We start from the raw sequence: 18,332 nt of genomic DNA on the forward strand, positions 1-18,332 counted from the left end.
GAAATGAAGGCAGAAATAAAGTTCTTCAAAACCAATGAGATTGAAGACACAACATGCCAGAATCTCTGGGACACATTTAAAGCAGTCTCTAGAGGAAAACATATAGCAATAAGTGCCCACATGAGAAGAGTGGAGAGATCCAAAATTGATACCTTATTGTCAAAATTGAAAGAGCTAGAAGAGCAAGATCAAAAAAACTCAAAACCTAGCAGAACACAGGAAATAACTAATATCAGAGCCAAACTGAAGAAGGTAGAGACACAAAAAACCCTTAAAAAATCAATAAATCCAAGAGCTGGTTTTTTGAAAAGATCAACAAAATAGACAGACCACTAGCCAGATTGATAAGAAAGAAAAGAGAGAATAACCAAATAGATGCAATAAAAAATGATAAAGGGGAAATCACCACAGATCCCACAGAAATTCAAACCATCATCAGAGAATATTACAAACAACTCTATGCACATAAACTAGTAAACCTGGAAGAAACGGATAAATTCCTGGATACTTGTGTCCTCCCAAGCCTAAACCAGGAGGAAGCCAAAACTATGAATAGACCAATAACAAGGTCTGAAGTTGAGGCAGGAATTAAGAGCCTACCACACAAAAAAGCCCAGGACCAGATGGGCTCACAGCCAAATTCTACCAGACACACAAAGAGGAGCTGGTACCATTCCTTCTGAAACTATTCCAAATAATTCAAGAAGAGGGAATCCTTCCCAAATCATTTTATGGGACCAACATCATCCTGTTTCCAAAACCCAGCAAAGACTCAACAAGAAAAGAAAACTTCAGGCCAATATCCATGATGAACATAGATGCAAAAATCTTCAATAAAATACTGGCAAGCTGATTGCAACAGCACATCAAAAAGCTTATCCACCATGATCAAGTAGGATTCATCTCAGGAATGCAAGGCTGGTTCAGCAAGTCTATAAACGTAATTCACCACATAAACAGAACCAAAAACAAAAACCACATGATTTTCTCAATTGATGCAGAGAAGGCCTTTGACAAAATTCAACAGCCCTTTATGCTAAAAACCCTCAATAAACTCAGTATTGATGGAACGTATCTCAAAATAATAAAAGCTATTTATGACAAACCAAAAGCCATATCAAAATAATAAAAGCTATTTACGACAAAGAAATATCATACTGAATGGGCAAAAACTGGAAGCATTCCCTTTGAAATCTGGCACTAGACAAGGATGCCCTCTCTCACCACTCCTATTCAATATAGTACTGGAAGTCCTAGCCAGAGCAATCAGGCAAGAAAAAGAAATAAAGGGTATTCAAATAGGAAAGGAGGAAGCCAAATTGTCTCTATTTGCAGACGACATGATTGTATATCTAGAAGACCCCATCATCTTAGCCCAAAATCTCCTGAAACTGATAAGCAACTTCAGCAAAGTCTCAGGATACACAATCAATGTGCAAAAATCACAAGCATTCCTATACACCAATAACAGACTTAAAGAGAGCCAAATCAAGAATGAACTGCCATTCACAATTGCAACAAAGAGAATAAAATACCTAGGAACACAACTAACAAGGAACGTAAAGGACCTCTTCAAGGAGAACTACAAACCACTGCTCAACGAAATAAGAGAGGACACAAACAGATGGAGAAACATTCCATGTTCATGGTTAGGAAGAATCAATATCGTGAAAATGGCCATACTGCCCAAAGTAATTTACAGACTCAATGCTATCCCCATCAAGCTAACAATGACCTTCTCCACAGAACTGGAACAAACCACCTTAAACTTCATATGGAACCAAAAGAGAGCCTGCATAGCCAAGTCAATTCTAAGCAAAAAGAACACAGCAGGAGGCATCACACTACCAGACTTCAAACTATACTACAAGGCTACAGGAATCAAAACAGCATGGTACTGGTGCCAATACAGAGATATAGACCAATGGAACTGAGCAGAGGCCTCAGAGGCAACACAACATATCTACTACCATACAATCTTTGACAAACCTGACAAAAACAAGCAATGGGGAAAGGATTCCCTGTTTAATAAATGGTGTTGGGAAAACTGGCTAGCCATGTGCAGAAAGCAGAAACTGGACCTCTTCCTGACACCTTACACTAAAATTAACACTAGATGGATTAAAGGCTTAAACATAAGACCTGACAACTTAAAAATCCTAGAAGAAAATCTAGGCAAAACCATTCAGGACATAGGAGTAGGCAAGGACTTCATGAACAAAACACTAAAAGCATTGGCAACAAAAGCCAAAATAGACAAATGGGACCTAATAAAACTCCACAGCTTCTGCATGGCAAAAAAACAGTCATTTGAGTGAATCAGCAACCAACAGAATGAGAAAAAAATATTTGCAGTTTACCCATCTGACAAAGGGCTGATATCCAGAATTTACAAAGAACTCAAACAGATTTACAAGAAAAAAACAAACAAGCCCATTCAAAAATGGGCAAAGGATATGAACAGACACTTTACAAAAGAAGACATACATGAGGCCAACAAACATAGGAAAAAAAGCTCATCATCACTGGTCATTAAAGAAATGCAAATCGAAACTACATTGAGATATTATCTCGCGCCAGTTAGAATGGCGATCATTAAAAAATCTGGAGACAACAGATGCTGGAGAGGATGTGGAGAAATAGGAACACTTTTACACTGTTGGTGGGAATGTAAATTAGTTCAACCATGTGGAAGACAGTGTGGCGATTCCTCAAGGACCTAGAAATAGAAATTCCATTTGACCCTTCAATCCCATTACTGGGTATATATCCAAAGGACTATAAATCGTTCTACTATAAGGACACATGCACACGAATGTTCATTGCAGCACTGTTTACAATAGCAAAGACCTGGAACCAACCCAAGTGCCCATTGATGATAGACTGGACTGGGAAAATGTAGCACATATACACCATGGAATATTATGCAGCAATCAAAAGCGATGAGTTCATGTCCTTTGTAGGGACATGGATGAATCTGGAGAACATCATTCTCAGCAAACTGACACAAGAACAGAAAATGAAATACCACATGTTCTCACTCATAGGCAGGTGATGAACAATGAGAACACACGGACACAGGGAAGGGAGCACTACACACTGGGGTCTATTGGGGGGAAAAGGGGAGGGACAGTGGGGCAGGGGAGCTGGTGAGGGATAGCATGGGGAGAAATGCCAGATGTGGGTGAAGGGGAGGAAGGCAGCAAATCACACTGCCACGTGTGTTCCTATGCAACTATCTTGCATGTTCTGCACATGTACCCCAAAGCCTAAAATGCAATTAAAAAAAAGGAATTCTCTTGATAAGATCCTCCTGTACTATACAAACGATACAAACGTTAACATCTTTCTTTCATTAGCAATCTCTGGTTGCACCACATACTCTAGCCATGGAGCAGGACTCAGTATGTTGTTCCGTTTCCTCAAGTCAAATAAATTTCACAAATCATTAGTGAACATTATAGATTAAATGCAAAATTTAGAGAAAAAGAGGAAAATGAGAATGTTAGGATGCATACCATGTAACAAAATAATCATTAGATATGTCTGTTTTCCTCCAAGCCCTAATTCATTGTCAAATCACAGTTGTGTTTTGACAAATTGATTCTTCTTTCTTGCCATCATTTTTTTCATTTCATTCCACTTTATATTCCTCTTTAATTATGTAGAAATTTCAACTCAAAGGTCATTTCCTTAGGGAAAAAATTTTATTATAACAGCTGCTAAGAAAACATTTTCTCCATAATTTATACAATATGACATAGGTCAGGATTGCCTAAAACATATCCTGTGAGATATAACCAGGGAATAAACTTGATCTGTAGTCAACTTAGTTTGGAAAATAACGTCCCCCTTTTTTTAATTTACTGTACACTTCTAAGAGTCTTTATTATGGTAATATGGTGAATCTCTAAGATGTGGTGAATCTCTAAGGTAAGAAATTCTCACATAAAATTGACTTTCAAAGCCTGTGGTGTTTTTATAAAAAAAAATTTGTGATGCTACTTTTGCACCAAATGAACTTGGAGATATTAAGAACTAAAATTTTTAGGCTGAATAGACAGCAAAGGAGCTCTGTGGACTCAGGTGCTATCTTTGATACTGCAGATAATGGTTTCACTAAGATTGCCCTTAACTGAATTGTGCCTTTGACCCCTTTCATAAGAGTGAAATTCATCTGGAACACTGTAACTTCCAGACAGGAGAAAGAATGATGTGGCCAACAAAGGCAAGAGGAGCTATGAGGGAGGAAGTAACCAGGGAACATACATGTTGATGAGAGAACCAAGAAACGTGAATATGAGTGATAGAGATTTTCAGAAAGTCTGCAATGAAACTTTCTGTGACACTTTCAGCATGACATGTTGTAAAAATGAATACAGAAAAATATAACTTTGGACTGGTCCATTTTAAACACCCCTATAACAAGAAGCTACTTTATTCTTTTTGGTTTCTGAAAAACAATAGTTATTTTATTTGGACTGTGAACCTTACAAACTACAAAGTAGAACTCTTGCTTTCATTTACACAAAAATAAAAGCAAGTTGAGAGGGTACAATAGCAAGTATCAATGTATATTTTCATTTCATTTATTACATTCAATTCTTTAAATAAAAATTTTTATAAGATTTGTATTATTGTTCCAATTTTAATTGAGGTTACTGATAATCAGTTGCCCTTGTCCTCTTAGCTACAAAGGATCAAGACCAAGACTCTTCTTGGCAGTACCAGATAGCCCTCAAAATTTCTAGTTCTAAAGAACAATATAGCAAGGCTATATAAAGCAAGCCATATTTTTTTTAATTGTAGAAAACTTTCTAATTCTTATTTTTGATTAAGTGGTTGTAGTTAATTCTTTTTTTGGTTTATACCTCCCATGTTCACAAAATATCATTAAAAATACTAATCTGCAATTATTAAAAATTTTAAAGTTTAAGGTCACAGAGAGCAAAAAGTGTGGTCAAGAGCTGGGCAAAAAAAATATCGATAAAAAAATTTTTTTAAGTGTCGAAATATATATTACTTTATCAAATGAATGGCAAATAAAATAGGTGCCTCAGGAAACAGAGGCCAAAATGAAGCTCAGCAGTGAAAGAGACTAGGCATGCATTCAATGAAGAATAAATAAAAGAGAAAAATGAGGATGAGAAAGAAGAACATGTGCAAATTTTTCTTTTTACCTACTGCATATTGTCTATTTTCTCCTTGATATTTATTCTCCACCCTTTTTTATCCTGCTATGTAGCACAGAATGCTAACCTTAATGGACAATATAAAGTAAGCTCTCTTGCCTTCTGGCTTCTGGTTGTATTCAACCAATAGAAGGTCCTGGAAAAGACTGAAGGGTGTGATGAAAGAGAGATGATAGTATTGGCCTCTGGCTCCCTCCTTGATGGCTGCAATTTGGCAGTGACTGAATTTCTCTATCTAAGGTTGCAATGACCATAGTTGGCCCAATTCTGGCAAGTGTGCCTCTCACTGGGTTCTGCTAGAGCAGTGAAATCTACCATGAATACCTGTGACCTTTTTTTAGATCACTAATTTCCCCCTTTTGCAATTGTCTCTACCTTGAATATTCTTGTGTAGAACTAGATCTAGATCAAATAAAAAGTGAAGGTTAAGAAACAACCAGAGGAAGAAAAATGGCATAGAAAAGATGGATGATGGAAATAAACTGAAGGCAGAACTGAAAGCCACAAGTACAGTGCAGTGACTGACAAATGAGGTGGAGAACAGAAAAAGAAAAATGTCCCATTCTGTTGCCTCTTCCAACCCTGCTTTCTTGACTTATTGAAAGGCATAATCAAAGAAAGGATGAATTTCAAAAGCGTGAGCAAGGTGCCCTCATTGAACGTCAATGTGAATGTCCATTTGTCTCTAATAGAAGACCTATCATTCATCTTGAAATTGGGGTTATCAGACTTATAAGAGCCAAGAGAGTTATTAGGCTAACTGAAGCTCAGGATGCCCAGGAGGAGAAGAAAAGAAAAGACTGATATGTGTGACAGACAGGTTAAAGAGAGGCAGTAAAATTTTATGTCAAAGCTAGCCAGTGTGTCAAGCCTCCATCACCCTCAAAGGGCATGACAATTATTTCTGTCCCTCTAAGCAAGAACATGTGCTTGACCTGCAAAGAGGAATCAGCTAATCCCTTCTCAATTTGTTTTCCTTTTGCCTCCCCAACCCCCAACTTACAATATTTTATAGACATTTTGTAACCTTACTACCATTTAAAATTATCAAGAAGCCTTGGTTAAAATAAACAAACTTGAAAGACTTAACTTTTAAAAAAGAATAATCTGATGTCAAGTCCAGACCAGCAGTATCCTAATTGAAGAATCACTTTATTTACTTTTTTTTTTCCAGAAAGAGTCTCACTGTCACACACTGGAGTGCAATGGTGCAATCACAGTTCACTGCAGCCTTGACCTCCCTGGGTTCAGGTGATCCTCCTGACTGGACCTCCTGAGTATATTTACTTTCTTTCCTCTCCTAATCATTAACAAACTCGACTTTCTTTTTTCAAATGTTTTTCTTGCATTTTCAAACTCTAAGCTTCAGCAATAAAAGAGAATTAGTCTAAAGAAGGGAGTTTACTGCTGAAGTGAAGTCTGGCATAAATATGACAAAATTGATCCAATTCCCACAAATGCAAGAGAATGAAAGATGAATTCTTCAAATAATCTAGAAAAATGAAGCCACAGGGTACCTAGAAAAAATCTGAAATGCAAGGAAAAAAAATCACTAATAAAAAATTATAATAAAAATATTAAGGACCTGTTAAAAATCATCAGGGCGATTTGCTCCAAGGATTCATTTGTGTCCAATTTTCCATAAATCTGCATAATATGTTGATAAGCCCCTAAGTCCAAGTATGAAATATCAAATCAAGCGCACTAATTAGTGTGGCTGACTAGAATTAAATCCAAGGCCAATCTGGCTAGCTCTCAATTACCTGCTTTAGTGGAAAGAAACAGCCCTGTGGGGGATAATCCCCTAAGCATTTCTTCCTGGCTCTTGCACATATAATTATGCTGGATTTTTGTTGGGTGATTGCTTGTTTGTTTTTAGCACTGTTTTCTTCCCAGTTGTTTTTACTTAAGTGTAACAAAATAATTCCTCTTCCCAAAGTTAGCTGAGCTTTGACAATGGCATTGAAGCAGGACCATACTTAGAATCAGGCAGCTCAGAGACCTGTGCCCCTTGCTGGTGCTGTTCTTTATCTCATGAAGCTGGATGACCAACTGTCACTGCCAGGGCTCTCAGAGACTCTCTAGGGTACATGGGACATGGCTGCAATTGAGGCAGTGATTTCTAACCATTGTGAACTATAAAGTCAAATGTTTTATGACTGCAAATTTTGTCCCCAACTTGTGTTTTAGGCAATTTATTTTTTTCTTTCTATTTTTCTCTTTTGGAGCTTTCTTATCCTTGAAAATTCCCATGATGGTATGATATACATTAAAATTTCTACTAGGAAAGCTTGGTCTTGTCCAGCTGCCTTTACAATAAGTGAATTGACATCCATGAAAAATTATCTATCCTATGTCTTGTTCTATAATGAATCAGTAACCTGATTTATGATGACAATGGCTGTTTCCACATAGAATATCAAGAGTTTAATATTGTAATAGGAACGTCCACAGACCAAGCCTTAACCAAAAGAATAATAGATTATATAACCTTATAGAGGAGATAATTATAGACCCGGTAGGAGGCCAGAATACATTTCTTAACTTTTATTTTAATATTCACTTTGTATATGGTGCTCTGTGGTACTCCAAACACTGTACATGTGGCTTCCCATTTCCTCCAGGTGGTGATCCAGGCAAGGGAAGAAAGGAAAAATAGTCCTAGATTGGAAGGAGAGGTCTGCATTACTCAAGAATGGAACCCTGGCTGGTTGTGGTGGCTCACACCTGTAATCTCAGCTACTTGGGAGGCTGGGGCAGGATAACTCTTTGAAGCTAGAAGTTCAAGACCAGACTGGGCAACAGAGCAAGATTTTATCTCTTAAAAAAAAGTCCTTTTAAGTAGTAGACATGGAGGTGCAAGCCTATAGTCCCAGGTACTGAGGAGGCTAAGATGGAAAGGTCACTTCAGCCCAGGAGTTTGAGGCTGCAGGGAGTTATGATCAAGCCACTACACTCCAGCCTGACCAACAGAGCAAGAACCTATCCTTAAAAAAAGAAAGAATGAACCCCAAGTGATACAAGGTGTTTAAGAAAGGGTTAAAGGGTGGGAGAATCCAGATGATAAATATTATGAATCCTCCTACGAAGCAATCTTCATTTAAAGATCTTAGAGGTAAAGTAATTGGCAATTGGCAAACAATTTATTCTTCACATTTTACAATACAAATTTTACAGATAAATCTCTAGAGTTCAGACACAAACGTAATACCAACTTTGTTCTGCTTTCAAAACTTTAATAGACATTTTAACAATATTAATTCTTACAATTCATAAACATAAATAATAATTTTTAGTTCTCTGCTTAAGTTTTTCAGATTGGCACTTCTTAAACATGCTAATTGCACTTATTTAAAGGATGTGATTGATATTTCTAATACCTGGATCCTCTTTGTGGTATTCTTTTGTTTGTTAACTTTCCCCTTTTTATGTACCTGAGTATTTTAGATTGAATACACAGAGTCTGAAAGCATATACATGTAATTTAAGGAACTTGGTAATGTTATTTTCCTCCAGAAAGGATTTACTTTTTGTTCCAATTAGGCAGTTTAAAGAAGGAATATGACCTAATTCAATCAACTGCTGAGCTAATTTAAATTCAGGCTTCAGTCTGTGTGAGGTCTGCCATATTTTTGGCTTCCTTCCATGTGTATTCACATTCCTTACTATCATATCTCAGGAGTCCTAACTAAAAGCCTGGGGGTTTCCCAGTATTCTTATTTCACAGTGGGCCATGGACACAAAGTCTCGTGAGATATTTGGAAGCTCTTCTCAATATCTCAGCTTACTAGGCATTACTTTTTAGTCAGCTCTTCAGATTCTCATCTGCATCTTTTAAATCAATAATTTTCTGGAATTGAAAAAAAGCAAATTTTAGATCACGTCTTCAGGCATTCTATTTCTCAAAGACACTGACAACTCAAGAACTCACTTTCTTGACCTCTGTCTGATGTCTCCTTCAGACAATTTTTTTTCACATTTTATATTATTTTTCTAGTTACTCTCAATAAGTTGGTCTATTACAGTATCAGCAGAATCAGAAATCTGACCACTTTGCTTTTTAATTTACCGATATAGTTTGAATATTTGCCCCTTCCAAACCCTGTGCTGAGATGTGATCCCCAATGTTGAAGGTGAAGCCCTGTGGGAGGTGTTTGGATCATGGGGACAGGTCTGTCATGAATGGCGTGGTGTCCTCCATATGGTAACAAGTTACTGTGAGAGCAGGATGTTTAAAAGAGCCTGGCACCTACCTCCCTTTCTCAGGCCCCTTTCCCATGTCTTTATCTTCTGCCATAATTATAGTCTTCCTGAAGCCCTCACCAGAAGCAGACACTGATGCCATGCTTGTATAGCCTACAAAATAACCCTCCTTTTTTTTTTTTTTTTTAGTAAAGTACCCAGTCTTAGGTACTCTTTTATAAGAACATAAAACAGACTAACACATTACCTCTCAGGAGACATAGTTTTATTACATTGAATTTTCACTTGAGATCTGAAGTTTGCTTCTAAGTTCCTCAGTGTACATTTTGGGTCACATCAGCTGATAAACATAACCATCCATCACATTTACTAAAGCTGAATCAGATATTTTAGATACTATTTTTTAAATGTATTTTCTAGGTTTGACATACAAGTTGCATATGTCCATAACACCATATTAAGGTTATAATGCTCATGATAGGATATAATGTATTTCAGTTATTTATTGTTGCATAACAACGTTTCCTCCTAAAACTTTACAGCATAATCCAACAATAATTATTTGTTTTGATTTGTAATCCACAATAATATGGGCAGAGCTGAGGGCAGAAATTTTGCTCCTATTTTCATAGTGTCATTTGGGGCAGCTCAAAGACTGGGAACTCCCTCACAACACATCTGATGATTGGATACAGGCTGTTGACTGGTACAACTGGGGATGTTGGCTGTAACACATCCATGAGTCCTCTCCATGTGGCAGAATGGCTTCCTTATAGAACAGTGGCTGAGTTTCTAGAGCAAGCAACTCAAGAGGATTGTCTTTATAACCTAGTCTTAGATGTCACATGGCATCACTACTGCCATTGTCATGAATCCAGGCTAAAATAAAAGGGGGAAAAATCATTCATCCCCACCCTTCTATGGTAGGAGTGTAAAAATTATATGCTAAGAGATATGGAAGGGATAAGAAATAGTGCTGTGGCCATTTTGGGAAAATACAATCTGCTAGACTTTTCAGAAAATCTGTGATCAGGTCAACTTTCTGAAAATACATAATATGTGAAATCTTATAAGGGTGTTAACCTTTTAAAGATCCAGATAAAAATCTTTAATTAATGTTTAAATTATTCCTATAGAGAAAGTCAATCTCAACTTTTTAATTTATGAAAATGAAAATTCTCTTAAACTTGGTTAAAGCTCGTATCTATGTATTTTATCTCCAAGAAGCTATTATTTTAATATTCTAATTTTGTCATGAATTAATTACACTCTTGTATTTGTTTTTTCTAAGTGTTATAGATTATTTTGATGAGGCTTGTCATTGGCACTGAGTGTCAAGAGCATTGCTAAACCTGCTTTAATTATTTTGTGCCATTTGAATTTTTGTAAGTGATCTACCACATAGACAGCATGTTTGTTGTCAGAACTTGAGATGTGCATTTAAGAAGCTCTCTGGAGTATCTTCAAGTTAAAAAATATCATCTGGCTGATGTTTTCTTTATATAGTCTCTTGAAAATGCTCACTAAATACCTTCAAAATATTCAAGAAGAGGGAAATGTTCTCTAATATTTAAATATAAGACAGTCAAAAAACTCCACAGAAGTCTAATGGAAAATATAACAATACTGCTTATATGACAAGAATGCAGTAGACTAGCATATGCTTCGGTCCATTGCATGCCTCAGTTTCCCTTCACAAGATGGGGGATGCCTGACCAAAAAAAGGAAGTTCTGTTTTATTTCACCACTATATGTTTCCTAATTCTGAGACCCACAATTGTACTGACAAAAGGAATAACTCGTGGGTGATGCAGTGTGGGACTGGAAGTGTGTAGCCTCCTGCCTTCTCTCATTCTATAACAGTTGCACTAGCTGCATTCCTAAAATAAGGCTTCAAATTTCATAAAAACTACCACACAGGAAATGGAAGCTGACTGGTGGTAGCAGAATGACCTGGGGACTTCAAGTGGAGGCAGAGATTATAAAAATCTTAAAGCATAATGAAAATAGGAAATTGTAGGCATGAATTAAGGGTAGGAAGGAAATGCCATCTGAATAGGTCAGGAGACTTTTGACTGGTTGTATAAAAAAAAAACTGAACATGGCATTTTACTAAGTTATAGTGAAAGAGAGTAGAAAAAAATCTACCAATGACCACGAACAGTCGAGATCCTCCATCTCCACTTACAAATACAAAGATTATGAGCAATAATTAAACATCCTAAATTATTCATGAGTCAAAATAGAATGTAAAACTGAAATTACAGATTAAGAACATGTATCTATAATGAGAAAAGTACACATTAAAAATAATTAAAACTGTAATCAGACAAACAAAAGCCTTACATTATATTTCAATAAAATACAAATGTTAAAATTTGTAACAAAATTCTAGAGAAAAAAAGATAAAAAACCAGGTAAGTAGGAAGAAGAAAAATGACAAAAGATACATTTTTTAGTATTTTTATTAGAAACATATATTAGTAATATTTTACTAATAAAAATTAAAGCAATAAAAAACTAAATTGAGGAGGTAACTTATTGAAAATATCCATCAAATAAAATTATATTGTGTCAAAATATTGCAATTATAAATGAAATAGATAAGTTTCTAAAAACATATACATTTCTAAAATTGATTTATAAGGAAAACTTTAGAGCATTTTATGTATCTGTGTGTGTGTGTTCATACATGTGTGTATATACAAAATGGTGAGTGAGAGAATGAATAATAGATGAATGCAGAAAAAGAGCATCTAGAAAGTTACCTGTCAATTGCTGACAATCTCTTTATTAGTAATAAAATTAGGGTTGAATTTTATTTTCTTGAAAATTACTAGTAATAAATTCATTGAAACTCAAAAGCACTTAAGTTAGAAAAGAAGTAAAATTATCTTTATTTACAGACGATAGGACCCCACATATGGAAAATCCCAATGAATAAAAGTTATTAGAGTTACTAAATAAATTCAGCAAGTTGCAAGGTACAAGATTGAGACACAAACGTCAGTTAATGATTCTGCACGCCAGCAAAGAAGAATTCAAAAAAAATTTTAAAGCATTTCCATGCACTATAATGTCTAAAATAATAAAATACCTAAGAATAAGTTTCATCAAGAATGTGAAAGATTTATACCCTGAAAACAACAGAATATTTCTGAAAGAATTTAAAGACCTAAATAAATGGAAAGATATCTCATTTTTATGAAGTGGGTGACTTATTGTTAAGATGATAATAATATTCAGAGTGAGCTACAAATTAATTCAACCTCTACAAAAATTTCAAGCCATTTTGCAGAACTGGAAAAGTCAAACCTCAAATTCACATAGAATTGCAAGGGGCCTTGAATATAACAATCTTGAAAATAAGAATAAAGTTGGAGGAGTCACACTTGATTTCAAAACTTTTTACACAGCTACAGTAATCAAAACTTTGCTGGTGTGGCATGAAGAAAAACATACAGACCAATGAAATAGAATTGAGACTCCAGAAAACCCCACATGTCTCTAACCAATTGATTTTTCAACAAGGCTGCCAAGTCCATTTAGTGGGGAAATAGTCTTTTCTACAAATGATGTTGGACAACAAAATTTCCACATGCAGAAGAATGAGGTTGGACTCCTATCTCACATCATATTAAGAAAAAGAACTCAAAATAGATTAATGACTAAATGTAAGTAAGAGGTAAAACCATAAAACTCTCAGAAGGAAACATACTGGTTAATATTCATGACCTGGGATTGAGCAATGAATTCTTAGACATGACACCAAAAGCCCAGGCGACAGAATAAAAAATAAATTAAACTTCATCAATATTAAAATCTGACACATCAAAAGACATTATTAACATAGTAAAAAGACAACCTACAAAATTGGAGAAAGTATTTGCAAAACATATATCTGATAAGAGTTTACTACCTAGAGTGTATAAAGGACTCCTACAATTCAACAACAAAAATACAATTTGATAAAAATGGGTGAAATACTTGAAAAGATATTTCTCCAGAAAACATATACTAATGGCCAATAAACACATTAAAAGATTTCCAACATCATTAATCATTAGAAAGATACAAATCAAAACCACTATGAGAAACCACATTATACCCACTAGGATAGCTATAATTTTTTAAAAACAGAAAATAACAAATGTTTGAAAGGATTAAAAAAATTGGAAACCTCTGAATTCCTGGTGGGTAGGTATATATAAAAGATATAGCCACTGAAGGAAACATTTGATTGGTTCCTCAAAAAGCTAAACATATAATTATCATATCATCCAGATATTTCACACCTAGGAATATACCCAAAAGAAGTAAAGGCAGGTACTCAAAAAGATATGTTCATAGCAGCATTACTCACGATAGACGTAAGGTGGAAACAACTCAAGTATCTGTCAACAGACTAAGAAAAAAACAGTACCTGAACCAGGGAATATTATACAACTGTAAAAAGGAATAAAGTTTTGATATGTGCTACAACATGGACAAACCTTGAAAACAGTTTTTGAAGCAAAGTAAGCCAGACACAAAAGAGCAAATACTGAATAATTTCACTGATAAGAAAGACCTAGAATGAGCAAAGAGGCAGAGACAGACAGTATATTAGCAATTACCAAGGGCTAAGGGAGGAGAGAATGGGACATTACTGCTTAGTCATTGAAGAGTTTCTTAGTAAGTTCATTAAAAAGTTCAAAAAACAGTGGTGATGTTTGCACAACAGTGTGAATGTACACTTTAAAATGATTAAAATGGTAAACTTAGTTATATATTTATATATATTACATGTTTGTTATATACATTACATAGTATATATTATGTAATATATATTTTACCATAAATTTTATCATATACCATATATTGTTATACATAATGTGTGTTATGTATCAAAAAATAATACATAATACATATTATTTTATAATAATATATATTATATATAACAAAATTTTTGTATGTACTATGTATAATGTATTTTATACAATATTATACTAACATGTTAATATATTAACATATATGTCATGTATAATATATTACAAATTGAACATATATGTTATATATATTTCATCACAATTTAAAAAAATATTTTTCTCACCTTAGATTAATATAGGTTTGGATTTTGCTTTTACCACTTGTTGGGGAACCTTGAGCAAGTTATTTAATATCTCTTAGTATTAGTTTCTTCAGCTGTAAAATATGAATAATAACTACAGCCCACACCTCCCTCATAAGCCTGCGATGGGATAATTTGGCCCATTCAGCATCCTCCAAACACGATCACGATAGTTATCTCTAATACTGTACATCCTCTATTCTGAAAACTGTTTTCTCATTCATTTTAAAAATTAGGTTGTGTCTTACAATTGACGAACACATGTAATAAAACATTTTTATCTAAGAAATATTATTAAATACTGTGCACAGTGATTTACACTTGTAATAGTAATACTTTTGTAGGCTGAAAAGAGAGAATCACTTGAGGCAGAGTTCAAGACTAGCCTGGGCAACATATTGACACTCCATCTCTACTAAAAAATAAAAAGCTATGAGATACTGGTGTAAATTTCATTTGATATTATCTTATAATTGAGAAAACAGTACATTTTTATTATATAGATTTACTATTTTTAGTGGGTAAATATTCTTTACATAATCAGAATAAACTAATAGAATTTTGAAAATGTTAATTAAAATACAGTGACTAAAATAGGTGAATTATCTAGAAATTTTTATCGGCAATCCATAAAAAACTTTCTAGAAACTATGCAGTTAAGGCCAGGCGCAGTGGTTCACACCTGTAGTCCCAGCACTTTGGGAGGCCGAGGCAGGTGGATCGTGAGGTCAAGAGATCGAGACCATCCTCGCCAACATGGTGAAACCCCATCTCTACTAAAAATACAAAAATTAGCCAGGCATTTGGCACGCATCTGTAGTCCCAGCTACTCAGAAGGCTGAGGTAGAAGAATCCCTTGAACCCGGGAGGTGGAGGTTGCAGTGAGATGAGACTGCGCCACTGTGCCCCAGCCTGGCAACAGAGCAAGACTCCTTCCCCCACTCCCTGAAAAAAAAAATTAGCACAGATGTTAAAATTTTCTCTGTATTGACTATCAAAAGGCAAACATAATAACTGGGTGACAGAGCGAGACTTAGTCTCAAGAAAGAAAGAGAAAGAGAGAAAGAGAGAAGGATCTGGGATTACACACATGAGCCTCTGTGCCTGGTCTGTATTGGATAATATAATCTAGAGATGATTTAAAGCATACAGGGGGATGTGGGTATAGGTCAGATCCAAATACTGTGCCATTTTATGTAAAATGATTTTGGTATCTGTGGAAGGTCCTGAAACCAAACCCCCCAGATACCAACGAATGACTATAATTCTGACCGAGCTATAAACTGAAATCCTCTGGGTTGAAACACTTCCCTGATTTTTTTTCATTCATTTTATACAACAAATGTGGATACTCCATTGTAGGAGAATCAAGTTGTGCAGCCAAAACTGGCAAAAAATTTTCTTGCCCAGTTGACAAAACACAGGCATGCAAATTTGCATCTTTTATCAATTTCAATCCATGTGTTTCTAGCATATATCCCAAGATAATTCTCTGAAGTCTGCTATACCTAAAATATATGTTCTCAGTTTTGAAGAGTATACTTTGAGAGGGTAAGGATACTTACTTCATCTTTGCACACGATTGGTTCCTCTTTCAAAGGCAAGATGGCATATATTGCAAAGTGACTATGATATGGTTAGGCTCTGTGTCCTCACCCAAATCTCATCTCAGATTGTAATCCCCACATTTTGAGGAAGGAATTTGTAATTCCCACGTGTTGAGGGAGGTAGGTGATTGAATCATGGGGTCAGTTTTCCCCATGCTGTTCTTCTGACAGTAAGTTCTGACAAGAACTGACGGTTTTATAAGTATTTGGCAGTTACTCCTTCACACATTTCTCTCTCCTGCCACCTTGTGAAGAAGGTCCCTGCTTCCCCTTCCACCATGATTCTAAGTCTCCTGAGGCCTCCCCAGACATGCAGAACTGTGAGTCAGTTAAACCACTTTTGTTTATAAATTATCCAGTATTGAGTAGTATCTTCATAGAAGTGTAAAAAAAGACTACAAAAAAGAACTTTAAAAAAAATAAAAGTTAGATTTAAATTAAAAGAGAAATATCATGTTTAAACAAAAAGTAAAGGAAAAGAACATTTCCTAATCCTGGGCCTATAGTGCTCTCAGTTAGAGTTAGTCGTAATTTCCACACGCCTCATTCACTTACATTCTTCTCACTTAACAATATTTTGTTCTCCTGGGACAGGTAAATAGACAAGAATCCATTGTCATCTTGGCTGCAGTAATGTTGCCTCCCTTAATTAAGCAACTTATCTTAGTTGTTCCATTGCCAGCCTGAAATTGTTCTTGATCCACTGATATTTTCATAGGGATTATGTAAAATATTTTTTCACTTATCTTGTTTTATCTCTCTAATGAATGCCTCTCAAATTTATATGCATGCTTCTCTGATAATGAAAAACAAAGAACTGAAAGAAAAATTAAAAATACCCTAACTGTGGACTTGCCCATTCAAATACCTCAAGAACTACATCGAAAATATAAAGGCCATTAAACTAAGCAAACTAACCCAGGAACAGAAAACCAAATACCTCCTAATTGACACTATTTGGGCAAAAAAAAAAAAAACTATATTTGTTAGCCAGATCAATCTCAAATTTATTAACTTTTTATTTAATTCAATTCCCTCATTTTACAATTGGAAAAAGTAATATTCAGAAATGATAAGTAACAAAACCACTATGAGATGGTAAGATGACTATAAGATAAGAAGGATTTGCTAAGCAGTTCTTTAAAAACAAAAACTGGGAAGTCCTGTACTGTCCCTTCCAAATTCTGGAATCTCATCTCCCTGTAGATACCCACTCCCAAACCTAGTCCTATCTTTGGCCACTGTGATCTTCTTCCAAGACTCTCTTAGCAAAATGGCAGAAACTATTTTCCCACTTCTTGAAATTTGGACTGACACTGATTTCCATCAGCCAATGGAACATTAACAAGTATGACTCAAGAAAGCTTGAAAAGTGCCCATGCATTTCTGCTCAGTCTTGCCCACACCTGGTACCATAAGAGCATGCCCTGGCCTGCCTACTGAAAGATGAAAAGCAGGAGACAGGTCAGTTTTCCCAGGTGAAGCCAAACTGTCCTAGTTTAGCCCACAGCCAACTGACATAACAGTTCTGCCTTGCAGAAGCACAGCAAACCACAGACACATGAGCAAGCACAGCCCAGATCTTCAGGAGTGTAGACTAGATTAGCTGAACCCCACAGACTCATGAGCTAAATGACATTTTATTGTTGCATGCCACTGAGATTTTGTGGTTGATTATTACTCACCATTCTTGTGTCAATAGATAACGGATGCACTCGCGTCATAATTTCCAAACCACGCCACCTGTGACAACATTTAGTTGAGTCATGTTGACAGAGGAATATTCAGACAGGTCTGAGGCCAGTGAAATATAGGTGTAGTATGGACAGCCAGGTGAACACTCACTCAGCTTGTGAATAACTGTGGGGCTCAGATGGCGGCTGTAATTAGTTCAGAAATGGTTTCTAATTTATAATTACATTAAATCCGAAAGCAAGCAGATTCAGGACCCAGGGCAGTCTTGGAATATGGTTAGATTGATGTCAACCAAATAATAAGAAATCTGAGTCAATAGCAGCATAATAAATCAAACAAACTTTTTTCTTTTTTTGGAACAGGTGTTGGCAGCTGGGACTGGTCTGGATTGGATTGGGTTAGCATAGGACTGGGCTTCAGAAGCAGGTGGCAACAGACAATTCTCCTGTACCTTGTCCTCTCCAGTGGTAAACACCTAGGCAACTTCCAGAGATGCCTTGCACATCCTGACTTGTGAGTCCTGCC

This window comes from Callithrix jacchus, chromosome 6 (assembly GCF_049354715.1).
Source record: "Callithrix jacchus isolate 240 chromosome 6, calJac240_pri, whole genome shotgun sequence".
In the NCBI taxonomy this organism is placed as follows: domain Eukaryota; kingdom Metazoa; phylum Chordata; class Mammalia; order Primates; family Cebidae; genus Callithrix; species Callithrix jacchus.